General features: G+C 40.8%; 1 long non-coding RNA gene across 1 annotated transcript in view; it reads left to right on the top strand.

Annotated features, from left to right (window-relative positions):
• Window positions 1–26,505, top strand: part of LOC122810992 — a 106,057-nt gene that overhangs the window by 1,723 nt on the left and 77,829 nt on the right. Inside the window, exon 2 of the long non-coding RNA XR_006366183.1 lies at window positions 18,620–18,714. This is a non-coding gene — a long non-coding RNA (uncharacterized LOC122810992). The remainder of the gene's footprint in view (window positions 1–18,619; window positions 18,715–26,505) is intronic.

Genomic DNA, 26,505 nt, shown 5'->3' with positions numbered 1-26,505 from the left:
GTTTTAGTATAATGGTTTACATTCTTCTTTGAATTAATGTTTATTGTATTTAATATTTTAGAATTAACTGAGATGCATATTTCAACTACTCAATATGTTTTAAGTACTGGATTTTATTCTAAACCCGTTGGGTTTCAACGATTTTGTTTATTTCAATATATGAGATATGTTTTTATTGATCATTCCTTAGTTTTAGAAGCAATTGCACCTTATGTTGTTTTAGGCTGTGATTTATGCGTTAAAGAGATTAGTTTCTCTTTAAGCACTAATTAACAGCATGGTTTTCCAATTAATGGAAAGGCTGCTAAGATATATAAGATACTTGGTGTAACAAAATGTTATCACTTGATAAAGCTCAGAATTTTCTGAGCGAAAGCACTTGTGTTTTAAGGTTTTGTTCAACTAAAATAAAGGACTTGTTATTTATTAACTATTCATTGGCTGCTCTGCTTCCTGGTTTTGGACATATTCTGCATCCCCAGTAAGATGGTCCTGTGGAAAATTACCCTGCACAAACCTCTAATTTGTCCTATGATAAGTTTTCCTGATACCTGCATTATATTTATATATACCTTGTGAAAAAAGCACACTTCTGTTGTTATTCTACCCCACCACCCCCACTACTACTTAGATATTGAAGAAGTTAGAAGCGAACAAATAAATCTAAACATTTTGTGCCATAATACTATCATTAAAGTATGGCATGTATTTAAATGTGGTCATTATATTGTGTTATTATTCAATAATTTTACTTAATGGTGTATAATCTTGGGTCATAATTTAACTACTACAATCCTGGGATTTAGGAACACGGTTATTATAATCACAGTGTGCATACATCTCATAAAGCGGAGTGGCACAATGCTCATTATCAATTAATTAGCTGAAAATAACAGTCCAGGTCACTGCTAATCAGGAAAAAAAAACTGCTTACACAAGGCTCAGCGCCTACAGTAATAGTGGTGTAAATGTGTGCATAGGACAGAAGATAAATGAAGACATGTGTGTGCATAGGACAGAAGATAAATGAAAACGTGTGTCTGCATAGGACAGAAAATAAATGAAGACGTGTGTGTGCATAGGACAGAAGATAAATGAAGATGTGAGTACATAGGACAGAAGATAAATGAAGATGTGTGTGTGCATAGGACAGAAGATAAATGAAGATGTGAGTACATAGGACAGAAGATAAATGAAGACGTGTGTGCATAGGACAGAAGATAAATGAAGACATGTGTGTGCATAGGACAGAAGATAAATAAAAACGTGTGTCTGCATAGGACAGAAAATAAATGAAGACATGTGTGTGCATAGGACAGAAGATAAATGAAGATGTGAGTACATAGGACAGAAGATAAATGAAGACGTGTGTGTGCATAGGACAGAAGATAAATGAAGATGTGAGTACATAGGACAGAAGATAAATGAAGATGTGAGTACATAGGACAGAAGATAAATGAAGATGTGAGTACATAGGACAGAAGATAAATGAAGATGTGAACAGAGAAGCAGGTATAAGGGAAACGAGGAAGGTAAGAATGAGAAAAGAGGGAGGAGTAGTATATGTTTTTGAGTGACAGATGCTCACTTTTTAAAAAAAGAGTTAAGAGATGTTACATGCATGGTAAGATGGTGAGAGTCAGTAACAAAGGCACACGCCAGTGGCATCAGACACGACTCTGGCAAGAATAGGACAGGCACCCACTTTATATAGGTCACCATCATAACAGTCCCCATAAACCATTCCAGGTGGGTTCTAAAAAAAATAAAGGAATATATGACTTTGCTTGCTGCATTACTGAAGAGCAAGGGCTATTCACCAGGGTGCATTCTAGAGAAATATGACAGGCCTGTCAAGGTTATCCCTGTTTACTTTTTCAACATGTGCAGGATAATATATGGCATCTTGTTAAAGCAACCTGTTGTGGTGTGACTGCTCTGTACTGCAAAAAATGTGAACACTTAAAATATCAAACATGCAGAACAGCAAATTTTTTCCCAGGGAAAAAATTTGTTGTTCCGAAACACATACATACAACACAAGCACACCAAAATAACAGCAATCCATGCACATATACTTAAAATCCTAAATCTAACTCTACACTAAACTGTACATACACTACTATCTATCCACTTACCTTAACCCAAACCCTAACCCTAAGGTCCGTCACTATCGCACACTCACCTCACCCGCGCCCTAAACCTAACTCACCTACCCCACCCTAACCCTAACGTCCGTTACAATCGCACACTTATTGACCTGCGCCCTAACCCTAACTCACCTAACCTCCGCTCTAACCCTCACGTCCACACAATCGCACACTTACCTGAACCCAACCCTTAACTTTCCACCACAGTGCTGAAAATAGTGAAACCACAGAAACGGCCAACCGAATTCTTTCCCTAGAAAAGAATTTGGTGTTCTGTAGCTTCGCTATTTTCAGCGTTCGCTGAATAGGGGTCGATATTAGAACTCGAAGTTTCAAGACTTCGATGTTCTAATATAGACCCGAAATTAATTTTGCTTAAAATTTGGATTAAAACATGCAAATTCTTTTCACATATTGATTACATTCTTATGAAAAGTATAGAAAGAAAACATCCAAGCTGACATAATATTTTAGGCATACAACGCAATAATTTTGCATTTACCTCAATGCTAACTTTTATTCAACCAGTTTTTGACAGATTGTATCTTCATAACAAAAGCTCTTGGAAACTATCTGGTTTCCGTGAAGACTTTTTATGCACTTTATAACAAATACCATGTATCTTTGAAATCATAAATGCATAATGCTCTGTGCAATCCTGTTCTGGGCATGACTGGTCAGGATTTAGTATGCTCGAGTGATTCAGAGATCACTCTACTGTTACAGCAGTGAGAAAGTACTGGCCACTACTGCTACAGTGGTCACACTGGTGACAGACACTTGCAAATGCAGTGGTCCAGGGCCACAGTAATGATACAAATTAGCCACATCCTCTTCTCTTCCTCAGAAATGTGCCAGCATTGGAATAGCATGGTAGAATGATTCAAACGACAGAGCCACCCTGCTGTTGGGGGTACTGAAGTGAAAAGAAAAGTGCACCATCTTTTGATGTTCTTTATCCATTCAACTCTATAGTATGAGCAGTGTTGTTAGTAACAGAGCAGGTAAGCACTATGGAGGTGTGTGTATATGTGTGTGTGTGTGTGTGTGTGTGTGTGTGTGTGTGTGTGTGTGTGTGTGTGTGTGTGTGTGTGTGTGTGTGTGTGTGTGTGTGTATTCATGTTAGCAGGTGCATAATCATATGTACATAGTTGCATTGTTGTATACCAGGGTAACAGCTATAGGGGCCTTTATAATCCTAGCCATTCATCCCAAATGTATCACATAAGCTTTTTGATCCTTAGAAGTTTTTTAAGGGGTATGCATAAGGTACAGTATTATTTATGGACTGCTTCTGTCCATTACAGACATAGGTCCTAGACCTGGGGTGAATTTCCAATTTCCCATTCATTAGTCTAGGTTACTCTTGAATAGGGTTAGGGTAAGAACTCTGCTTCACATGGATGGGAAGCCTGTTCCAGTGGTGGAGAATACTCTGAGACACATTCCTGTCCCTACAACATGCCCTATTTATATTGCAAGCAAGGTTCAAGTCCCTAGATTGAGTAGTTCTGAAGTTATTAGTTTTGCAGATGTGCAAAATATCCATCAGAGTAGGATCCAAGGATACCTTGTATGCCAGGCACAGATCTTCTTTCAGCAGTCTTTACTAAACCGAGTATAGAGATAAAGATGTTGCATGATCTGCATAGGACATGTTTACACGTTAACTGTTTTTGTGAGGAACATCTGTGGCTGTTCCAGTTGTTGCACATGCCTGTTTGGGTGCATATTGAAGGGGGCATTGTACTCAATGATAGGTCTGATGGGAGACAAATATAGAAAAACAATGACGTCTTTGGATCTACATATCATTATTTTGCTTATAAGCTGAACGAAATAGAATGTTTTCTTTGCTACCTTAGACACATGTTGGTTGAAAGCCAGGTTGCTATCCACAACCATCCCCAAATCCCTGACTACTGGTCCACTGTTAGGGGTGTGCTATCAATGAGGAAGCTTCCTAGGGTGCCCAGCTTCCCACTGGTACTATTATGTATTTCTTAGCAGTGAGTTTTAAGCTGTTGCATTGGCACCAGTGATTTGTCTGTGTTAATCCTTTCTGTAGGATGTCTGTGTCTTGGGGGATTCAATGACAACTCCTAGTTTGCTGTCATCTGCAAACATGGTCAATGACAGACCTTTGACATTGGCTTTGACTTCTGAGAACTAAATGCTAGACAGGAGTTAGGCCAGCACAGAGCCTCCAGGGACTCTGCTAGTGACTGGCCTCTTTATGGTGCTAGTCTCCCTTATCCTAACTTTCTCGGTCCCATCTGAAAGCCAGCTAGCTATCCAGCACATAGCATAGGAGTTAATGCTTAATTATGTAAGTTTTTTACATTTCCTGGGTGGAGTATTGTATCCATGTTAGAGTAGGCAGTTTGCTCCATTTTGCCCTCCTCAGTTGCCTTGGTGACCTTTTCAAAGAAGTCCACTAAGATGAGTTGGCATGATCTGCCTTTGATGAAGCCAGTCTGGGTTGGGTACAGTGTCTGAAGGTTTCCTATGTCATTATTAATCATATCCATGATAATTCTTTCCAAGGCTTTGCGTATGAGACTAGTCAGATGTATGGCTCTATAGTTGCCAAGGTCAATTGACAGACCATCCCTGTGCAGAGAGATGGCCACTGCAGTCCTCCATTCACATGGCACAAAGCCTTTCTGCTAGCTATGGTTAAATAGTGACTTTAGAAGTCTAGAGATGTCATGTTTCAAGCTATTTAGGAGGCATCTTGTGATATTATTGGGGTCCATCAATGCAGTGTTCTCAGCCTTAGTGAATGCATTTAGGACCTGCTCCCTAGTGATTGTTGGAATGGTTATGTTTATATTACTTGGGGGGCAGCCAGGGATGAGACAGGGGTAAAACAGCAGCTGAATTTGTTAGCCAGCAGATTTTCTATTTCTTCTGACTCCGTACAAGTGGCTCCATTAACGATCAGTTCTTCACACTGTTGTACTGCCTTTGAGGTATTAGATATAGCTAAAGAAAGCCATGTGGTTGTCCTTGGCATGGGAGGCTATTTTTTTCCTCATAATTGTATTTGGTAGACTTAATTTGCCATTGTGTTTGTTTACCTTGATGAGTGAGTTTTAATCCTGCTGGACATTGCACTTCCTAATTTTCTCCATAACTATTTTTTTTTCCTTTTTTTCCCTTTTATTGTACAATTTATTTATGTTTGGATTCTGCCAGGGTGATTTGTTTTTGGAAATTGTTCTGGGCTTATTTCTGGTAGGCACATCTGATTCAATGTATTGTTAACATGATTGTACAAGCTTTCTATGTACATTTCTGCATAGGCAGCTGTGTTCTCTGGGTTTGGAGGGGCTTGAAATTTTGTTAGGTAATATCCTAATACTAGGCAGTTTGCCTTATAGTAGTTCCTAATTGTTAAAATGTTTTCTGGGGTCACAGCACTGATTTTTATTTCAAAGTAGACAGCTTTATGGCCTGATGTTACCAGCAAGGACACTACATGCGGGTGGGGGGGTGCAGCATCCTCTGATATTTGTGAGTACCTTTGTGAATACCAGAGCCAGTACATTTACACCCCCTAGTGAAGCAACTGGTCCAGGGTGTTTGTGTTCACAAGATCTCAGAATCTCTGGGCCTGTAAGTTTACCATCATGCAGGATTCTCAGTTTATAGAGGGATAGTTAAAGTCTCCCATGAATATAGCTTGGGAAGAATGTTTAGTGTCTCTAGTAACTCTAAGTATGAGCTATGGGTACTGTGGGTCATACAGAGTGACCTATAAGTTATAAAGAGATGATTTGGGGACTATTATAATTAAACAAGGAGAAACTCAAATGTGTCATTTTGTTTGACCAACCTTGAGATATGTTTGTTTTTGATGTAGACCAAGACTCACCCACCTTTAGTCACTGCCTGTGCAGTAGCTGGTCTAAATGAGTGGAAGGCACTGTATACCTATACTGCTGGGATGCTCTCTGCAGCTCCTAGCATTGAGCAATAGCACCTCTAGATTCCCTTGGGTTGATTTTGCTAAGCTGGAAGGTTTATAAGTTTGGCACAGCCCAAAAATGGCACTATGGGGGAGGTCAGAGTTTTAGCCAATATTCAAAAGCCTAGCTGGGACAAGTGCAGAGGATCTTTGGCAAAACAACATGGTCTGTTGACCATATCCTCTCATGCTGACAAATATTGTAACCCCTTTGAATGACACCATAAGCTAAGCCAATTATTAACTCATTCCCTCCGGTACAGCTCATTTGAGTATGTGCCTTTAACTCCCAGTGGGCGTGGCTTAAGCCTTTACAAAATGAAGTTACCACCTTACAGTTCTAGAAAATACTCATTGAGAGAGGTCAAATATCAATACAGTTGTGTTTACCATCACATATACTTCAAGACAAAATATCCTGGTACCTTGTATGTAAAATAGTTTGGGAATTATTAATGCAAATATGAACAATCAATATTTGACGCCTAGTGGAGCTGTAGGAGTTAACTGCAGAAGATGCCTGGAGGAGCACTCGGCTGTAATGAGTCAATCATCTTCTGTTCATATTGTGGCATCAACACTGGAGAAGGTAGAATGCTGCTCAATGCTACGCTCATACCAACCTGAGACACATAGTCCAAGAGCTAAATAATGTCTCTCTTCATATAGTCCAGAGACGTACATCTCATATAATTTGCATCCACGTGGACTATGACTGGGTCATACTGCTACTTGTGGTTCACTGACCTTTGTGTATGAATGACCTGTTGGATTCTGGCCCCTGATAGGCATTTGGCTGTTATTTTTCTCCTTATTCAGCCTGTGGAGTGGAGCATCTCTATGTCTAGTAATGGAGTCTACTATGACTATGGTATTAACTGGTGTGTTGTTGTGTCTTATGGGTTTGTAGTTGAGGCTCCATGGGGTCTGGCCGTATGTGTGGTTTTGGATGTTGTTCAGTAGAGTACTGTTGGGTTTACTGAGGAAAACTGATGCAAGTCAAGCATCTGGGAGGTCTCTGGGGTTTAGGAAGATTGTTTTTTTTTTTTTTTAGTGTGTCAGCATGTGTCAGTCTATGTGCATACTATGTGTGGTGGATATAGTATGTCTGTTACTGACCAAATGATTGTTATTTTCAGTGCTTGTACATGACAGTCTTGCCTCCAGTAACATTGTGTAATTACATCTCTTGCATACTGTTTTGGTTTATCTAAGGATTAGTTGATTGTGAGTGAACATAAGACAATTGTTGCATTGTCTCAGGATGTCTATATCTACCCAGCTGGTGAATGAGAAACTGGGAAAGTGCAGATTCATGATGTCAGGTCCTTTTAGGTAAACTGGAAGGGTGTTGTACAAAAGGGGTAAATAGTGGGCTAGCTTGGGTGTTTTTGGGGCTAGAAACAAAACTGTGAAGGAGTAAATTCATGTGGCAGTGCTCCTCAGCAGACAAACTAGTTGTCGTTTGCACAACTGAGCTACTAAATACAGTTTCTAAGGTAGTTTTATAGGGAAAATTTAATTTCTAAGTGCCTGCATCTATACAAGTAACTGCTAAATGCCAACAGCCCTCTGGCCAGTAAAACCTCACTTTAAGCCATTCTATGTGTCTTCCTACTTGGACAGACCAGGCTACCCTGTACTATCAATAGATGAGTAGTCCCAACACACAAACATTTAGGTAAAAGTGAAAACCAACAGAAACCAATTAAACAATTAGCTAAGATAACACTTTTCACAGTAATTTTCAAGCAATTAATTATTCAGCAATGACAGGTGGACGGATGTACACTGGAAATAAACAATTTAAGTCTTAAAGTGCAGAAACATGCAATAAATAATTCAAGAAAACAGAAGTGCAATTTTTGAAGTAGGAGGACTTATCTCAGCCTGGATGGCACTAATGACAGCAAAAACACTCGGACTGCACAGTTGAGGATGACAACCATTGCTGAGCTCAGTGGGAATGAGCAAAGAGCCACAAAAACATGCTTAATTTATAGAGGTAATGTATCACTGCAGGCTGATGCAGACACAAGAACAGGGGAAAATAGCAATGCATCAAAAAACATAGCACTGGAATGCAACTTCAGGCAGGCAAAGGATAAGCAGACTATAGGGACACTAGCATCCGAAGTGGAATGTAAACAGCTGCAGAAGCACAGAAGCACAAATGCTGCAGCAAAAATTACATGAATGCAATCAACTATTCAACTATGTTATATGGGTCGGTAGGGGGAAGATTACTTTGGTTAGGTATTACGGTACTACTGTTCAGTTTAGAGACATGATAATGAGCTTCTAGAAAGATGTTCTTTATTGCAGATTATTTCTGTTGCATTATTGGAAAAAGTAGTGTTGCCCTGATAGCACTGGTGGCAATATTTCTCTGCATCCCAGACATCATGATAGCTTGTCATTAAACAAGAAAATATGTGTAAGTGCAACCTGAAAGTTATTGCATGTGTTATCCGTGTGCTGAACAAGCACATAGAGACATACATTACCTTTGAAAACATGCCCAGTAACCTACTGCTTATTGGTGTCTGATTTCTTGACAATCAGAACATCATTACTGAAAGGTCACTGGCTTCTTGTAAATTCCGTTAGAATGTGAAAGTACGTGAAGGTGAGTGTTGCAGTGATGTATATTGTTTCACTGTCTTCCTCTTCTCTGAGTCATTGTAGAACTGGGGTTAGTATATGCAGTTTTTACATGCAAATCCCCAAAATGTTATATGGTTAGACATGTAATGTTTGTGTGTGCTGACTAAACAAGATGTGATTATTCATACAATACCCCACAGTCCTATTTAGTATAGGAAGGTTGGGCATTATGATAAATTAGTTCAAAGTGTAGGCCTCAATGATACCTTTCAGCTTTGTTGTGTAGTTTTTTTCTCTTTTTTTATAAATTATGCAATTGCTTTAGTGCTTCAAATATATAGATTATTAATGTGTCATTTTAAAATGACAGTCATGTCCCTCTTTACGTAATGATTTTTATTGCATTATATTACATTACAAAGTACTATTTGCAGTACCAGGGCACAGAGAACTAAAGCCCTGACTATGGCTCAGGTGACCTCAGTTTGATTAGCCTGACTATGGCTCAGGTGACTTTTGTCTGATTAGCCTGACTATGGTTCACATGACCTGAGTTTGATTAGCCTGGCTATGACTCAGGTGATGTGAGTTTGATTAGCCTGACTATGGTTCATGTGACCTGAGTTTGATTAGCCTGGCTATGGCTCAGGTGACCTGAGTTTGATTAGCCTGAATATGGCTCAGATGACCTGAGCTTGTTTAGACTGACTATGGTTCAGGTGACCTCAGTTTGATTAACCTGACTGTGGCTCAGGTGAACTGAGTTTGATTAGCCTGACTATGGCTCAGGTGATCTGAGTTTGGCTAGCCTGATTATGGCTCAATAAGAGCTGAGTTTGATTAGCCTGACTATGGTTCAGGTCAGCTGTGTTTGATAAGCCTCACTATGGTTCAGGTGACCTCAGTTTAATTAGCGGCTTTGGTGTCTGAGGGGCTGGTAGCAGAAGATTGGCATGACCTAGTTGGAGGGAAAGGTGATGCACTCATGCGCATGCCACTAGTAGAGCTGCAGTGGGAGGATTGGGAAGCAGTAGGTAGGGGCATAGTCCAAGGGGATTCAGAAGTATTTGTTGAGGCACTGTGAATGTGGTATGGTACACCTCCATGCACCATTTTATGTCTGTCTGTTTGTCTATCTGTCTGTCTGGACTTCATGAGTGCTCATATAGGTGGGGAAAGACATAATATAAAAACACTTCCAACAGCAACATAATTGGTTCATTGGTTCATAGGCAGTTATTAGGCTAATGACCGGAAGGGCCTTTTTACTGTAAACCTAGCTATGTATCCTAAATCTCTGGCAAGTTCTGGTACCCTCAGTTGTCCTGAGCTTGATTAGCCTGACTATGGCTCAGGTGACCTCAGTTTGATTAGTGGCTCTGGGTGTCTGAGGTCTGACAGCAAAAGATTGGCACAGCCTTGTTGGAGGGAAAGGTGATACACTCATGTGCATCCCACTACTATATCTGCAGTGGGAGGATGAGGAAGCAGCAGATGGGGAAGGGGCATAATCCAAGGGGATTCAAAAGTATTTGTTGAGGTACTGTGAATGTGGGATGATACACCTCCATGCACCATTTTATGTCTATTTCTCTGTCTGTCTGTCTGGACTTCATGAGTACTCATGTAGGTGGGAAAGACATAATATAAAAACCCTTCCAACAGCAGTGTAATTGATTCATTGGTTCATAGACATGTACTAGGCTAATGACCAGAAGGGCCTTTTTAAGCCTAGCCAAGTATCCTGAATCTCTGGCAAGTTCTTGTACCCTCTTGTCCTGAGCTTGATTAGCCTGACTGTGGCTCAGGTGAGCTGAGTTTGATTAGCCTGATTATGGCTCAGGTGAACTGAGTTTGATTAGCCTGACCATGGCTCAGGTGACTTGAGTTTGACTAGCCTGAATATGGTTCAGGTGACCTGAGATATATTAGCCTGACTACGGCTCAGATGACCTGAGTTTAATTAGCCTGAATACAGCTCAGGTGACTTTTGTCTGATTAGCCTGACTATGATTCAGGTGATCTGAGTTTTATTAACCTTAATAAGGCTCAGATGATCTGAGTTTAATTAGCCTGGCTATGGCTCAGAAGACATGAGTTTGATTACAGTGACTATGTCTCAGTTGACCTGAGTTTTATTAGCCTGACTATGGCTCAGGTGACCTGTGTTTGACTAGCCAGAATATCATTCAGATGACCTGAGTTTGATTAGACTGACTGGTTCAGGTGACTTGAGTTTGATTAGCCTGACCTGAGTTTGATTAGCCTGACTATGATTCGGGTGAGCTGAGTTTGATTAGCCTGACCTGAGTTGGATTAGACTAACTATGGCTCAGTTGAGCAGAGTTTGATTAGCCTGACTATAGCTCAGGTGACCTGACTTTGATTAAACTGACTATGGTTCAAGTGACCTGAGTTTGATTAGCCTGAATATGGTTCAGATGAACTGAGTTTGATTAGACTGACTATCATTCAGGTGACCTGAGTTTGATTAGCCTGACTATGGCTCAAGTGACCTGAGTTTGATTAGCTTTACCTGAGTTTTATTAGCCTGACTGTGGCTCAGGTATCTTGGGTTTGATTAGCATGACAAATGCTCCATCCTGGGCTCTCTCCTGTTTGGCATCTACTTCTCAGAAATCCAGGCCAACATAGAAGGTCTTTGGCTGACCAAGTTCTCTGATGACTGGAAGCTAGGAGTCATTATCAACTCCCTAAGTGATGCAGCGATCCTACAAAAGGGCCTCTCTGAGACCAATGACTGCTGTTGGAACCATGGCCTGAAGCTTAACGCCAAAAAATGCATTATCATCCCGTTTGGAAAAAACTCAGTTCTCACAAATTACCATGTTGATGGGGGCCTACTGAACACTGAAGGGGCCATAAGAGATATGGGCAGCTAGGTCAACAGCCACCTCACCTTCGACCACCACATTACCACTGTGTTCAGAAAGTCCTTCTACATGGCACATCTTATAACCAAAGGTTTCGCATCCAGGAAGAAAGAGGTCATCATCCATCTCTACTCATCCCTCATTAGACTAGTCATCGAATATAATGCCCTGTTTGGCATGTACCTGACCAAATACCTACAACAGTTGGAGGATCCACAAAAGTACCTCACAAAAAGGATCCTAGGCCTTAAATACATGACCTACATGGACAGACTCAAGAAACTTCAGCTGTTCTCAGTCTCTTATCATCTACTTAGAGGTGATCTTGCTTGATTACAAAGCTATGTCTGACCCAGCCCTACTTGAAATGCTACACCTAAAGAAATCCCAATCCCCCCATGCCACATGTTCCAGAGATCACAACCTCATTACCACAATTAACAGAACATGCTGGGTGGACAAGTTCATCTTCCAAAGACTGCCCATACTCTGGAATAAGCTTCCCATTCATGTCAAGCAGAGCATCTCACTGGCCCTCTTCAAGAGAAATCTTGATGAGTGGATGAATAACAGAAAGTTCACTCCTGTGATCATTCCAGTTTCCCTACTGGATAGAGGCACTGTGAACTAACATTGTGTGGCACACTGCCTGGGCAGTTTTTTTGGGGGTAGGCTTGTAAAGGCTTCAGGGCCATTAGCCTAGTACAAATTTATGAACCTATGGTTCACATGATCTGAGTTTGATTAGCCTGGCTATGGCTCAGGTGACCTGAGTTTGATTAGTCTGAATATGGTTCAGATGACCTGAATTTGATTGGACTGACTATGGTTCAGGTGATCTGTGTTTGGTTAGCCTGACTATGGCTCAGGTGACCTGAGTTTAATTAGCCTGAATATGGCTCAGGTGATCTGAGTTTGATTAGCCTGACTATGGCTCAGGTGACCTGAGTTTGATTAGCCTGACTATGGGTCAGGTGATCTGAGTTTTATTAGCCTGACTATGGGTCAGGTGACCTGAGTTTAATTAGCCTGAATATGGTTAAGGTTTTGCATCTACTTCTCAGAAGTCCAGGCCAACACAGAAGGACTTTGGCTGACCAAGTTTGCTGATGACTGCAAGCTAGGAGTCATTATCAACTTCCCAAGTGATGCAGAGATCCTACAAAAGGGCCTCTCTGAGACCAATGACCGGTGTTGGAACCATGGCCTGAAGCTTAATGCCATAAAATGTGTTATCACCCCCTTTGGAAAAAACTCAGTTCCCACAAATTACCATATTGATGGGAGCCCACTGAACACTGAAGGGGCCATGAGAGATCTGGGCAGCCAGGTCAACAGCCACCTCACCTTCGAGCACCACATTGCCACTGTGTTCAGAAAGTCCTTCTATGTGGCACATCTTATAACCAAAGGTTTTGCATCCAGGAAGAAAGAGGTCATCGTCCCTCTCTACTCATCCCTCATTAAACCAGTCATCGAATATAATGCCTCATTTGGCATTTACATGACCAGATACCTACAACAGTTGGAGAGGCCACAAAATTACCTCACAAAAAGGATCCTAGGCCTTAAATACATGACCTACATGGACAGATTCAAGAAACTTTAGCTGTTCTCAGTCTCTTATCATCTACTTAGAGGTGATCTTGCTTGATTACAAAACCATGTAAGACCCAACCCTACTTGAAATGCGACACCTAAAGAAATCCCAATCACCCCATGCCACATGCTCCAGAAATCACAACATCATTACCACAATTAACAGAACAGGCTGGAGGGACAGGTTCATCTCCCAAAGACTGCCCATACTCTGGAATAAGCTTCCCATTCATGTCAAGCAGAGCACTTTGCTGGCCCTCTTCAATAGAAATCTTGATGAGTAGTTGGGTAACAGAATGTTAACTCCAGGGATCATTCCAGTTTCCCTCCTGGATATGGGCACTGTGAACTAACATCGGGTGGCATGGTGACTGGGCAGTTTTTTGGGGGCTAGGCTTGTAAAGGTTCAGGGCCATTAGCCTAGTACACACCTATGAACCTATGGTTCACATGACCTGAGTTTGATTAGCCTGGCTATGGCTCAGGTGACCTGAGTTTGATTAGCTTGAATATGGTTCAGATGACCTGAATTTGATTGGACTGACTATGGTTCAGGTGATCTGAGTTTGATTAGCCTGACTATGGCTCAGGTGACCTGAGTTTGATTAGCCTGACTATGGCTCAGGTGATCTGAGTTTTATTAGCCTGACTATGGCTCAGGTGACCTGAGTTTAGTTAGCCTGAATATGGTTCAGGTGACTTTTGTCTGATTAGCCTGACTATTGTTCACTTGACCTGAGTTTGATTACTCTGGCTATGGCTCAGGAGACCTGAGTTTGATTACTCTGACTATGGTTCAGGTGGCCTAAGTGTGATTAGCCTGACTATGGCTCAGGAGAGCTGAGTTTGATTAGGCTGAATATGGCTGAGGTGAGCTGAGCTGATTGGCCTGACTTTGTCTCAGGTGACCTGAGTTTAATTAGCCTGACTAAGGCTCAGGTGACCTGAGCTTGATTAGCCTGCCTATGGCTCAGGTGATCTGGGATTGATTAGCCTGACTATGGCTCAGGTGACCTGTGTTTGATTAGCCTAACTATGGCTCAGGTGACTTGGGTTTGATTAGGTTGATTATGGCTCAGGTGATCTGAGTTTGATTAGCCTGACTATGGCTTAGGTGACCTGAGTTTGATTAGCCTGACTGTGTCTTAGGTGACCTGAGTTTGATTACCCTGACCTGAGTTGGATTAGCCTAACTATGGCTCAAGCAAGCTGAGTTTGATAAGCCTGACAATGGCTCAGGTGACCTGACTTTGATTAGACTGAGTATGGTTCAGGTGACCTGTGTTTGATTATTCTGATTATGGTTCATGTGACTTGAGTTTGATTAGCCTGAATATGGTTCAGATAAACTGAGTTTGATTAGACTGACTATCATTCAGGTGACCTGAGTTTGATCAGCCTCAATATGGCTCAGCTGACCTGAGTTTGATTAACCTGAATATGGTTTAGATGAACTGAGTTTGATTAGACTGACTATCATGGTCATGGAATAGTGGTTAAGTGTTGTGACTTTAGTGTATAGGGTCCTGGGTTCGAGACTTGCAATGGCTATTAATTTAGGGTGGGAGGTTGGCATAATGGTTAAAGTGTTTACCTTATAAACCGAAGGTGCAGGGTTTGAGTCTCACATGGGATAATTGGCTAGGCTTAAAATGGTCCATAAGGGCAGTTAGCCTAGTTCTAATCTATGAACCTATGAACCTATTCAGGTGACCTGAGTTTGATTAGCCTAACTATGGCTCAAGTAACCTGAGTTTGATTAGCTTGACCTGAGTTTGATTAGCCTGACTGTGGCTCAGGTGTCTTGGATTTGATTAGCCTAACAAAGGGCTCGGTCCTGGGCTCTCTCCTGTTTTGCATCTACTTCTCAGAAGTCCAGGCCAACACAGAAGGACTTTGGCTGACCAAGTTTGCTGATGACTGCAAGCTAGGAGTCATTATCAACTCCTCAAGTGATGCAGAGATCCTACAAAAGGGCCTCTCTGAGACCAATGACCTGTGTTGGAACCATGGCCTGAAGCTTAACGTCATAGAATGCATTATCATCCCCTTTGGAAACAACTCAGTTCCAACAAATCACTATGTTGATGGGAGCCCACTGAACACTGAAGGGGCCATGAGAGATCTGGGCAGCCAGGTCAACAGCCACCTCACTTTTGACCACCACATCGCCACTGTGTTCAGAAAGTACTTCTACATGGCACATCTTATAACCAAAGTTTTGCATCCAGGAAAAAATAAGTCATTGTCCCTGTCTACTCATTCCTCATTAAACCAGTCATGGAAATATAATGTCCCATTTGGCATGTACCTGACCAGATAAATACAACAGTTGGATAGGCCACAAAGGTACCTCACAAAAAGGATCCTAGGCCTTAAATACATGACCTACATGGACAGACTCAAGAAACTTCAGCTATTCTCAGTCTCTTATCATCTACTTAGAGGTGATCTTGCTTGATTACAAAGCCATGTCCGACCTAGCCCTAGTTGAAATTCTACATCTAAAAAAATCCCAATCCCCCCTATGCCACATGCTCCAGAAATCACAACCTCATTACCACAATTAAAAGAACATGCTGGAGGGACAGGTTCATCTCCCAAAGACTGCCCATACTCTGGAATAAGCTTCCCATTCATGTCAAGCAGAGCACCTTGCTGGCCCTCTTCAAGAGAAATCTTGATGAGTGGATGGGTAACAGAATGTTCACTCCAGGGATCATTCCAGTTTCCCTACTGGATATGGGCACTGTGAACTAAAATCGGGTGTCACTGTGACTGGGCTGTTTTTTTTTTGGGCTAGGCTTGTAAAGGTTCAGGGCCATTAGCCTAGTACACACCTATGAACATATGGTTTACATGACCCGAGTATGATTAGCCTGGCTATGGCTCAGGTGACCTGAGTTTGATTAGCCTGACTATGGCTCAGGTGATCTGAGTTTTATTAGCCTGACTATGGCTCAGGTGACCTGAGTTTAATTAGCCTGAATATGGTTCAGGTGACTTTTGTCTAATTAGCCTAACTATGATTCTCGTGACCTGAGTTTGATTACCCTGGCTATGGCACAGGAGACCTGAGTTTGATTACTCTGACTATGGTTCGGGTGGCCTAAGTGTAATTAGACTGACTAAGGTTCAGTTGACCTAAGTTTTATTACCCTAACTATGGGTCAGGTGACCTGAGTTTGATTAGCCAGAATATCATTCAGATGACCTGAATTTAATTAGACTGACAATGGTTCAGGTGATCTGATTTTTATTAGTCTGAGTGTGGCTCAGGTGACCTGAGTTGGGATTAGTCTGACCTCAATTTGATTAGCCTGACTATGATTCAAGTGATCTGTGTTTGATTAGCCTGAGTATGGTTCAGGTGACTTGAGTTTGATTAGCCTCACTGTGGCTCAGGTGAGCTGAGTTTGATTAGACTGACTATGGCTCAGGTGAGCTGAGCTGATTGGCCTGACATTTTCTCAGGTGACCTGAGTTTAATTAGCCTGTCTAAGGCTCAGGTGACCTGAACTTGAGTAGCCTGCTTATGGCTCAGGTGAGCTGGGTTTGATTAGCCTCACTATGGCTCAGGTGACCTATGTTTGATTAGCCAGACTATGGCTCAGGTGACATGAGTTTGATTAGCTTGACTATGGTTCATGTGTCTTGAGTTTGATTAGCCTTGCTATGGCTCAGGTGACCTGAGTTTGATTAGCATGAATATGGTTCAGATGACCTGAGTTTGATTAGAATGACTATGGTTCAGGTGACCTGAGTATGATTAACCTAACTATGGCTTAGATGACCTGAGTTTGATTAGCCTGACTATGGCTGAGGTGACCTAAGTTTGATTAGCCTGATTATGACACAACTGAGTTTGATTAAATGACTATGGCTTAGGTGACCTCAGTTTGATTAGCCTGACTATGGCTCGGGTGACCTTAGTTTGCTTAGCCTGACTATGGTTCAGGTGACCTCAGTTTGATTATCCTGACTGTGGCTCATGTGACCTGAGTTTGATTAGCCTGGCTATGCTTCAGGTGACCTCAGTTTGATTAGTGGCTCTGGGTGTCTGAGGTGCTGGCAGCAGGAGATTGGCATGACCTTGTTGGAGGGAAAGTTGATACACTCATGTGCTTCCCCACTACTAGATCTGCAGTGGAAGGAAGGGGAAACATCGTGTGGGTGGGCCATAATCCAAGAGGATTTAGAAGTATTTGTTGAGGTGCTGTGAATGTGGGACAATACACCTCCATGCACCATTTTATGTTTTTCTGTCTGGACTTCATGAGTGCTCATGTAGGTGGAAAAGACATAATATAACAACACTTCCAACAGCAGCATGATTGGTCATTGGTTCAGACATGTACAATGCTAATGGCCAGAAGGGCCTTTTTAAGCCTAGCCATGTATCCCAAATCTCTGGCAAGTCCTGGTACCCTTGATAAGTGCAAGCAGGGGCTTGGATCATGAAGCATTTACAAGCAGGGGGCTACGATATGAACTATTTAATGTCTGGCTTTGTACATTAGAGACATAAGTGCCAAACTAGGGATGAATTTCCTGTTCCCCATCCAGGTCTCCAAACTACACTTGTGTTGGGTTAGGGAGAAATTCTGCCTCACATGGATGGGGGAGTGTGCTCCAGAAAAGAGCTAGTGTCTGGGATACATACCTATCTCTGCAGCTGGTCCTGTTAATATCACAGACAAGTTTTAAGTGTTTAGAATGGGTAATTCTGGTGCTGTTTATTTTGTGGATATGCAGGAAGTTCATCAGGATGCGTTTGCCAATGGCTTGTATTCTAGGTATAGATCTCCCCTCAACAGCCTGTAGGAGACAGAATACAGGGACAGAGCGTTGAGCTGGTCTGCATAGAACATGTCACTTGTACCTTACTTTTAGTCAGTAATCTCTGTGGAGGTTCCAGTTGTTGAACATACCAAAGGAACATTGTACTCAATGATAAGTCTGATTAATTCTGAGTACAGTAGAATAATGACCTCCTTGGATGTAGATGCTATACCTTTGTTTATAATTTGCACAGCACAGAATGATTTCCTTACTAGTTTAGATACATGATAATCAAAGGCTAGATTACTGTCTATGTGTGTCCCCAGGTCTCTGACTGTTGGGTTCACTATTAGGGGTGTGTTGACAGTATGATAGCTGCCATGAGTAGATAACTTCCCAAAGGATACATAACTTTGCACCAGGGTCTTCAGTCTCTTCTCAAGCTCCAGGCATGGTTAGCAGTCAACACTGATGGCTAAGGCAGGTCCAGTAGACCCATTGAAAGATGAGAAATCCTGGGGGCATACTGATGTTCACTTGTGGGAGGGGAAAAAAGTAGAACTATTTATCAAATTTCAATAAATTCTTCTTCTTTCTTTTCATATTTCCTTCAGATTCTGGAATGGGACTGACCATCATTACTCTACGTTTCATCTTTGGTGGATTCCTTATAGGAGTTATTATAATTCTGTGTTTTCATGAACTGAAGGTTAGTTCTAAATTTCTTATGATGTTCATATTTTACCTGCACAGTATATCACTTGTATTTACTCCTATTTTTTTTTTCAGATGAGAATTACACTTGAGTGATTCAATGTACTGTATTATGCATTCACATTGATATGTTAAGTTGTACACTTACAGTCATTCATTGCTCAATATTCATAGGTGTTTACTAGACTAACCACCACAAGGGCCTTTCTAAGCATAGCCATGCATCCCTAATCTCTGACAGACTCTGGTGCCCTTGATATGTGTGAGCAGGGGCTTGCAAAATGAAACATTTACAAGCAGGGGCCTGGGAGATGAAACATTTACAGTCTGCCTGTGTCCATTAGAGACATAGGTGCCAAACCAGGGTTGCATTTCCTGTTCTCCATCCAGTTGTGTAAGTTTCACTTGAATTGGTTTAGGAAGGAACTCTGGAACATGGGGGGGGGGGGGGCTGTTCCAAAGACAAGGTAGTGCCTGCGATACATGCCTGTCTCTCCAGCAGGTCGTATTTATATTACAGGTAGGTTTAAGTCTTTAGAATGGGTAATTATGGTGCTGTTTGTTTTGCAGATATGCAGGAGGTCCATCAGAGTAGGGTGTAACAGTGCTTTGTATGCCAGGCCTAGAGCACATCAACATCCTGTACGAGACAGAATACAGGGATAGGGCCTTGAGGTGATCTGCAAAGGACATGTTACTTATGCCCTGTATTTATTTAGTGTGAAACCTCTGTGGACATTCCAGTTCGTTGGTTATGCCTGGTTAGGTACATACCAAAGGAGGCATATTGCCTTTAACTAATTTATATGGATAAAAAGTCATACTTGTATAAGGGGAGGAGATGTAATACAGAGAGTTTATATGAAGGAGTAGAAAGGAGAGAGTAACTCTGTGTGGAGATGCATACATATGGATGGATGGGATTTCAGTACAGACTAGGTGCAAAGCAACAGCTAAAAGTACACAAAAGGAATGAAACACACAGTCAGGGACAGAAGCATTAGGTTATTGCCCTTGCCCCAAACCTTGAATCTTCACCAATTAGTAAAACAGGTTGGATTCCATTTCCTGGGAATGCATTTCGAGGTAAACATGGTGCAGTACTGACAGCTAAACTGATCTCATGTGCCTTGCAGGATAGCTGTACCCTATCATTTGTACCATTTGCTATTAATAGTGCAGGACAGTAGAATTATTAAAACTGATGAGGTACAGAAAAGTACTGGAGCATATCAAAGGTAGGGAAGAACATCTAGAATTGGTGTGGCAGAGAAAGGTACTGCACAATCTGTGTGACATTAACTACAGGAATGGAGGCGAAGTAAATTAGTGGCACACATTTTTTTTGGTAGCTTAGTTAGTTATTCATGTTTGCTTACTGAGGTAGAAGTTAATCTGACTTGTTATCAAGACACAATTGACTGAATGAGATGGGTTAAAACTTAAAAGGAAATGGTTTGATATGTTGTGAAGATGATTAGTAATTCCTAAATGAGAAAATTATTTTACTGTTTTGATGTTTTACTTTTAGCCATAATTTATTTTATAGAAAATCATTTATTAGCCGGTATGCTAACTATTATATCCACATAAAAGAAATTTTAATATTTAGTGAGAAATTCCTGATGAGCAATAGGAATACAGTTAGGCTGCTAGATAGTTTATAATAGAAGGGTGAGAAATGGACATCATAACTGTAGCAGAAAATGTTTCTCATTTGTTTTGACTGCAACTGACAAAATAAATAAATAAATAAGTCTGTAAAAATTAAAACATTAAATATTTCACCATCCAGTATTTGTTTCCTGTCACCTTTGCTCAGTTCTGCTCTGCTCTTGTAATGATCAGCATTTACAATACATCAGTAATGTCTTCTTTATCTGTAAGTGGAAATTTTTGTCAGACGTACTATAGAACACTTATAGGTTTACTACTGTCCCACCAGTAGATGATGCGGCTCATGGCAACTTGTATGTAGAATTCAGAGAGAAATAGGACATTCACTAGGGCCAAGGAAAGGATTAGCTCAAAATACTCAAAATAACTAAAAATGCTATCAGAGCTGAAGAACATATAATAATTTACAACAACAGATAATGTTAACTTGAAACAAGCAAAGTTTAAGGACCAATCACTGTGGATAAGGGCTGTTCTGATTTGATGCTGGACTAAGTGGCTCTACTCTACCTCCTTAACATGATAAAGGGGAAGTATTCTATTTATTTATTTATTTATTTCTTAGCCAGCTTTTTTTTCAGGATACAGTTGTGTGCATTTTCTGGTTAAATGACGAGTCACATTTGGAACATATACAGGTTATGTCCATGTCGAATGACCAATATTCTGGGCATTGCCTCTCTCTATCAGAGGAGAAAATAGCCATAATCAATAAATATTACTAAGAATGAATATCCATTGTCCACATTGGGCTATGTGAAGACAATAATACTGCTCCACATTTCTTACTCAGTCTTGAAACAGACTGCTTTCTTTATGGAAGTTCTGAGAGTGGAGAATAAGGAAGCTTCTGAGATTTTCTGCTGAAGAAAGCGTAGAGGAAAATGACACAGTTTCTACATAAGAAAGAAAAATAACTTTTGTTAGAGCCCACCAGGAGAAAATATCTTAGATTTCATAAACTTTAACGGAATACAGCATTGTCAAACAGCCATGTAGTTCACATTAAATAACTAAAAGATTTATTCACATAAAAATGAAACTGTTGAATTTAGGCGGGTTACTGTTCAAAATGGGAAAATTTATGAAGTTGCACTGAAACCACCAGTAAGAATAAACTAGAACTCTATGTTGAAATTAGATAGATCATCACAAAGTCAAAAGACTTAAGGGTGGCCACGGTGGTGTAGCAGTTAGCATTGCCGCCTCACAGCAAGAGGTTTTCCAGGTCAATCCTCGGCTGGGGTGCTTTCTGTGTGGAGTCTGCATGTCCTCCCTGTGGTCGCGTGGGTTTCCTCCGGGTGCTCCATTTTCCTCCCAAAGATTCTGTAGGTGGATTGGATACTCTAAATTGACCCTAGGTGTGAGTGTGTGCCTTCTGTGGAAGGTTGGGCACCAGGCTGGCAACTCAACACCATAAAACTCCACTGCCAGTCATGAGCAGACAAGTGATCCGCTGTGGTGACCCCTAACCGGGAAAAGCCGAAAGAAGAAGAAGATCACAAAGTCAAAAGACTTATTTAAAACAAACAAAAATAGAAAACATCATAGTTTAGAAAAGAAGTGACAAGGTTTAATCAACTTATTTATCACTGTTTGTAATTTGATAATGTGTTCTTAGCTTCATTCTATCATAAGCACATTTGATTTGGTCCTTTGCAGATCAAGCAAAGGTGCCTTTCTCATATCCATTCAACAGAGTACGGACCTGCATATCACATGGATAATGACAAGCCAAGTTTATATAAATTCAACTAAAAACAACCAGTTTTCACCCATATTGATGTTAGGCTCAGCTTTGCCTGTTGTCTCTCTTAATCCCATCATTTAAAAACATACTATAAAATCAGCACTTTGGTAAAGGCAGCTTATAGTTTGCCTTATTATCTTGTTCCTTATACAACTCTAATGGAATAGGCACTCTGTCTTCAGCTCACATCTATATGAACTGTAATTATAATGACAAAAAATTTTTCTAAAGCACAAAAACTATTTGTACTGCTGAGTGGTCATCTTTCTGGTTTGTTTTCAGTGCATACAACTTTTAAAAATGACATACTCGTGATATCATAAGTCATTAATCAGTGCATTCATTAAAGTAAAATCCCACTTGAAAATTATATTATCATAGAACTTTGTCCATCTGAATGTAATATAAAGCTGTGCAATTTTTCTCAAACCTTCATCTTAATGGGTTCAGTTTTATGACATGTTTAATAGTAATTTTATCATTTGACCCAAGATACCGATCAGCATTGAATTCTAGTTGCCAAATAACCTCCTTGTGCACAAGGTGTGAATCAATTCCCCCCTCATCTGAGACTCACAAGAGGGTCTTGGTTATTTTGCATTGGAAGGTTAGTTTTTTTTAAGTGAGTATTTAAGATATCTTTTGTTTTTTTCTTGGAAGCATATGAGGTCTCTTAAAATTGGATCCTCAATGCTTTGTAAGAAGCCAATGATCCCCCTCAAAAGGTTTGATGAAACAGAGAAAGTATTTTAAGGTATCATATGTAAAGCTTTAAACATATCTTATGTAAAAAAAATATATATATATGTATATATATATATATATATATATATATATATATATATAGGCTTCAAATAGTTTGATCTGTAAAATGAACATAAAGTATTTTTTTAACTTTCTTTGCATAACTTTATTTGGTACAACAGATTCACAGTTTAATATACAAACTATGACAATTAATTCAATTTAATATGATAGAATGTTAGATTGGATCTTCTTTAACATCTAAGTACGAAGAAAAGTAAGTAATCAATTAGCTTTAATCTCTTGTAGTTCTTATGGAGCAACATTTAAATTCAGTGGTCTCTCCTAGCTCAGAATGTGCTCATCAGCTACAAAGCTCTCTCTCTCTCCCCTTCCAATGCTAAGGGATTAGCCTAAAAGAGTAAAATCAAAAATAGATGTGTGTGTGCACCTTTTTGGTTTATATTTATTTTCCACATTAAACTTCTTTTGTGATTGCTCCCCATTGGTGGAGCAAGTTGATGTGGGTCTACTACACTAAACTGACAGTACACAACACCGACAACCACAACACTGACACCACAAGAACGAAACCGCAAAAACACGAAAGTTCACATGCCCGACAAACCACAATCTCGACAGTTAACAAAACAAAAAGTTTGCTGTTCCACACAACACACACACAACACAAGCACACCAACAACCGAAAAACCTACACTAGACCTTACACACAACTATCTATGCACTAACCTTAACCCAAACCCTAACCCTAAGGTCCGTCACTATCGCACACTTACCTTACCCGCACCCTAACCCTAACTCACTTAATCCGCCCCTAACCCTCAAGTCCCTCACTATCGCACACTTACCTTACCCATACCCTAACCCTAAGTCCCTCACTCTCGCACACTTACCTTATATGCATCCTAACCCTAAATCCCTCACTATCGCACACACACCTTACCGTACCCCAACCCTAAATCCTTCACACTATTACGCAACTATCTATGCACTAACTTTAACCCAAACCCTAACCCTAAGGCCTGTCACTATCACACACTTACCTTACCCGCACCCTAACTCACTTAATCCGCCCCTAACCCTCAAGTCCCTCACTATCGCACACTTACCTTACCCGCACCCTAACCCTAAGTCCCTTACTCTCGCACACTTAACTTACATGCATCCTAACCCTAAATCCCTCACTATTGCACACACACCTTACCCACACCCTAACCCTAAATCCTTCACTATCACACACTTACCTTACCCGCACCCTAGCCCTAACTCCCTCACTATCACACACTCACCTTACCCGCACCCTAACCCTAAATCCCTCACTATTGCACACTTACCGAGTTGTGCTCACGTTTCCCAAGTCGGTGTTTTCTCTGTCGGGATTACAAGTTGTTGGTTATCTGCTCTGTCGGTCTTCTGGCATCGGTGATGTGATTGTTGATCTTCCGAGCTTTTGGACTACCATAGGGAATCTGTTGATGTTACCTACTAGGGAGTAAATCTTTGGTTAAATAATCATTCAGTGAACTGAGTCATTAAAATGATGTTTCTTGTAAATGAAGAGTCAAATTCTGAATCCTTGTTGTGGTTTAAGGTCGTCTTTATTATCAGCAGTTATCAGCAGATGAGGGCTGCTCCAAGGCTTCTAAGTTTTGATGGCTAAACAGAGGGTATTTATACGATCTGGAGCAGGGCATGCCCAGGCATGTCCCTTTCCTGTTTACTGTGTGGGTTGGAACGTCTTTGTGATGTCATCGGGGAATAGTTTATGCAGAGTCACTCTGTAGCCTCACAACTTTCTAATTACATGATGAGTCTATTTATTTATTTATTTATCTATTTTACATTTGTTTACCGGGGATGTCTGAATGGGCCAGTGGCCCTTTTCAGTGGAGGCCCGGGGAGAAAATCCCCATTACAAAAACACATTACAAACAATACAAGAAATTTATAACAATCAAGAATACATAACTTTGGTAAACATAGGTAGTAACTAGTTTATACACAATAAAAACTGAGAGACTAACATAAAGTGGAAAAAAAGAAGGCTAACAAACTAGCATGAAATAGCTTGTGTCATGATAGAGAAATGACTGATCAGTAGACTAATATCATGGTTTTGGAGGTAAATATTTATGAGATACATGTATGGTATATGAACACGGATATGGCTGATTGTTACTGTGCTAATCTTACTTGTTCTAAACAGTCAATAAAGCAATATTGAGGTGAAGTACAAAAGGAGGGAATATGATGAACTGTAGGAAGCTTGAGGTAGATAAAAATAAGAGCAGTAGAGAGCTTGAAATCGGTAGAGAGAAACTGGAATTCCGTGAGAGGATTCTATAGATTTATAATACGGTAGTCATTAAAAAACAATGTTTCTGGAAAAGTGTTAAAAAAATAAGGTTTAAAAATATATTGATTAGAATAGACTTTTTAAGGTGAAGCAGTGACAGTCTGCTTGATTGTTTTCTTCCTCGTACAGGGTGGTGTCTTTATGTAATTTTGTTTAATGTCTTAAAGAACTAAGATTAAATGAGTTTGGGCAGGATTCACGAAGGCTTGCATGGAGTGTAAGAGACGTGTAAGACTCCATGCAAGCCTCGCGATCCAAGAACAGCCCGAAACTCCATGTAAGAGACCTGCTAAAACGTCTCTTACACGGACTGGGCGTGGATATGCTAAATACCTCACTTGCAGCCGAAAGGCATGCAAATGAGGTAGAGTAGCGATCCACGAAACAGAAAGCAGCCTGTGTAAGAGCTGTTTAGCTGCAGAAATCTACTCAGTTGACAAATGAGTACGTTTCTGCAAAAATCACAATGGAGCCATGTCAGCTCCAAATAAAGGGTGCATATGTGACAGGCAGCATGCCAATGGCCAAATATGTGGCCATTGGCAAGGTACTGATGCAAATATGAAAAAATATTTTTTAAATGCAGCGCAGCCCGCAAAATGGGCTGCACTGTATAAAACATAAAAATGAAGGTTATAAACCCACAAATGTGGGTTTTATGCAATACATGGATTTACAATGCAGGGACCAGCAGACCAAAAACAACATGGCCACCGTTTAGTGGTTGCTAAGGGGGGAAGCTGAGTCTAAGACATGTAACTAAGCATTAGTAGGCAATCTGATGTAAATGAGGGTTAGGATACTGAATCCCACTGTCACATAGCAAATGAGCACATTCTGAGTAGTGTAAGAGATACATAAGGGGGAGGAATAGAGTAGGAGATAGGTGACATCACAGGGGGGAATGGTAGAAAGAAATGCAGTTCATTGGAGGTCAGTGTTACATGACAGATGTCAGACACAGATCATGGAAAGAGGAGTGCCACAAGATAAGCATGGGAAAGTCAAGAAATGGAAGGTGTACACTGTTACTTACACCAAAGTTTCTTGCTGGGCAGGCATCGCGTGCGCGCCATGAGGCGCGGGTAGGACAGTGTGTGCACGTGTAAGGCAGACTGAGCATGTGGGAGTGTGTTGGTAGACTTTGAAGACTGTTTGTGCTAGTGTGCGTGCGTGTAGGGCAGACTGAGCATGTGGGAGCCTGTTGGCAGAGTTGTCACACTGTTTGCTGCGCTGGG

This window comes from Protopterus annectens, chromosome 9.part0 (genome assembly GCF_019279795.1).
Source record: "Protopterus annectens isolate FY-2018-M chromosome 9.part0, PAN1.0, whole genome shotgun sequence".
NCBI lineage: Eukaryota > Metazoa > Chordata > Ceratodontiformes > Protopteridae > Protopterus > Protopterus annectens.
This window is presented reverse-complemented; position numbering and strand designations above follow the sequence as displayed.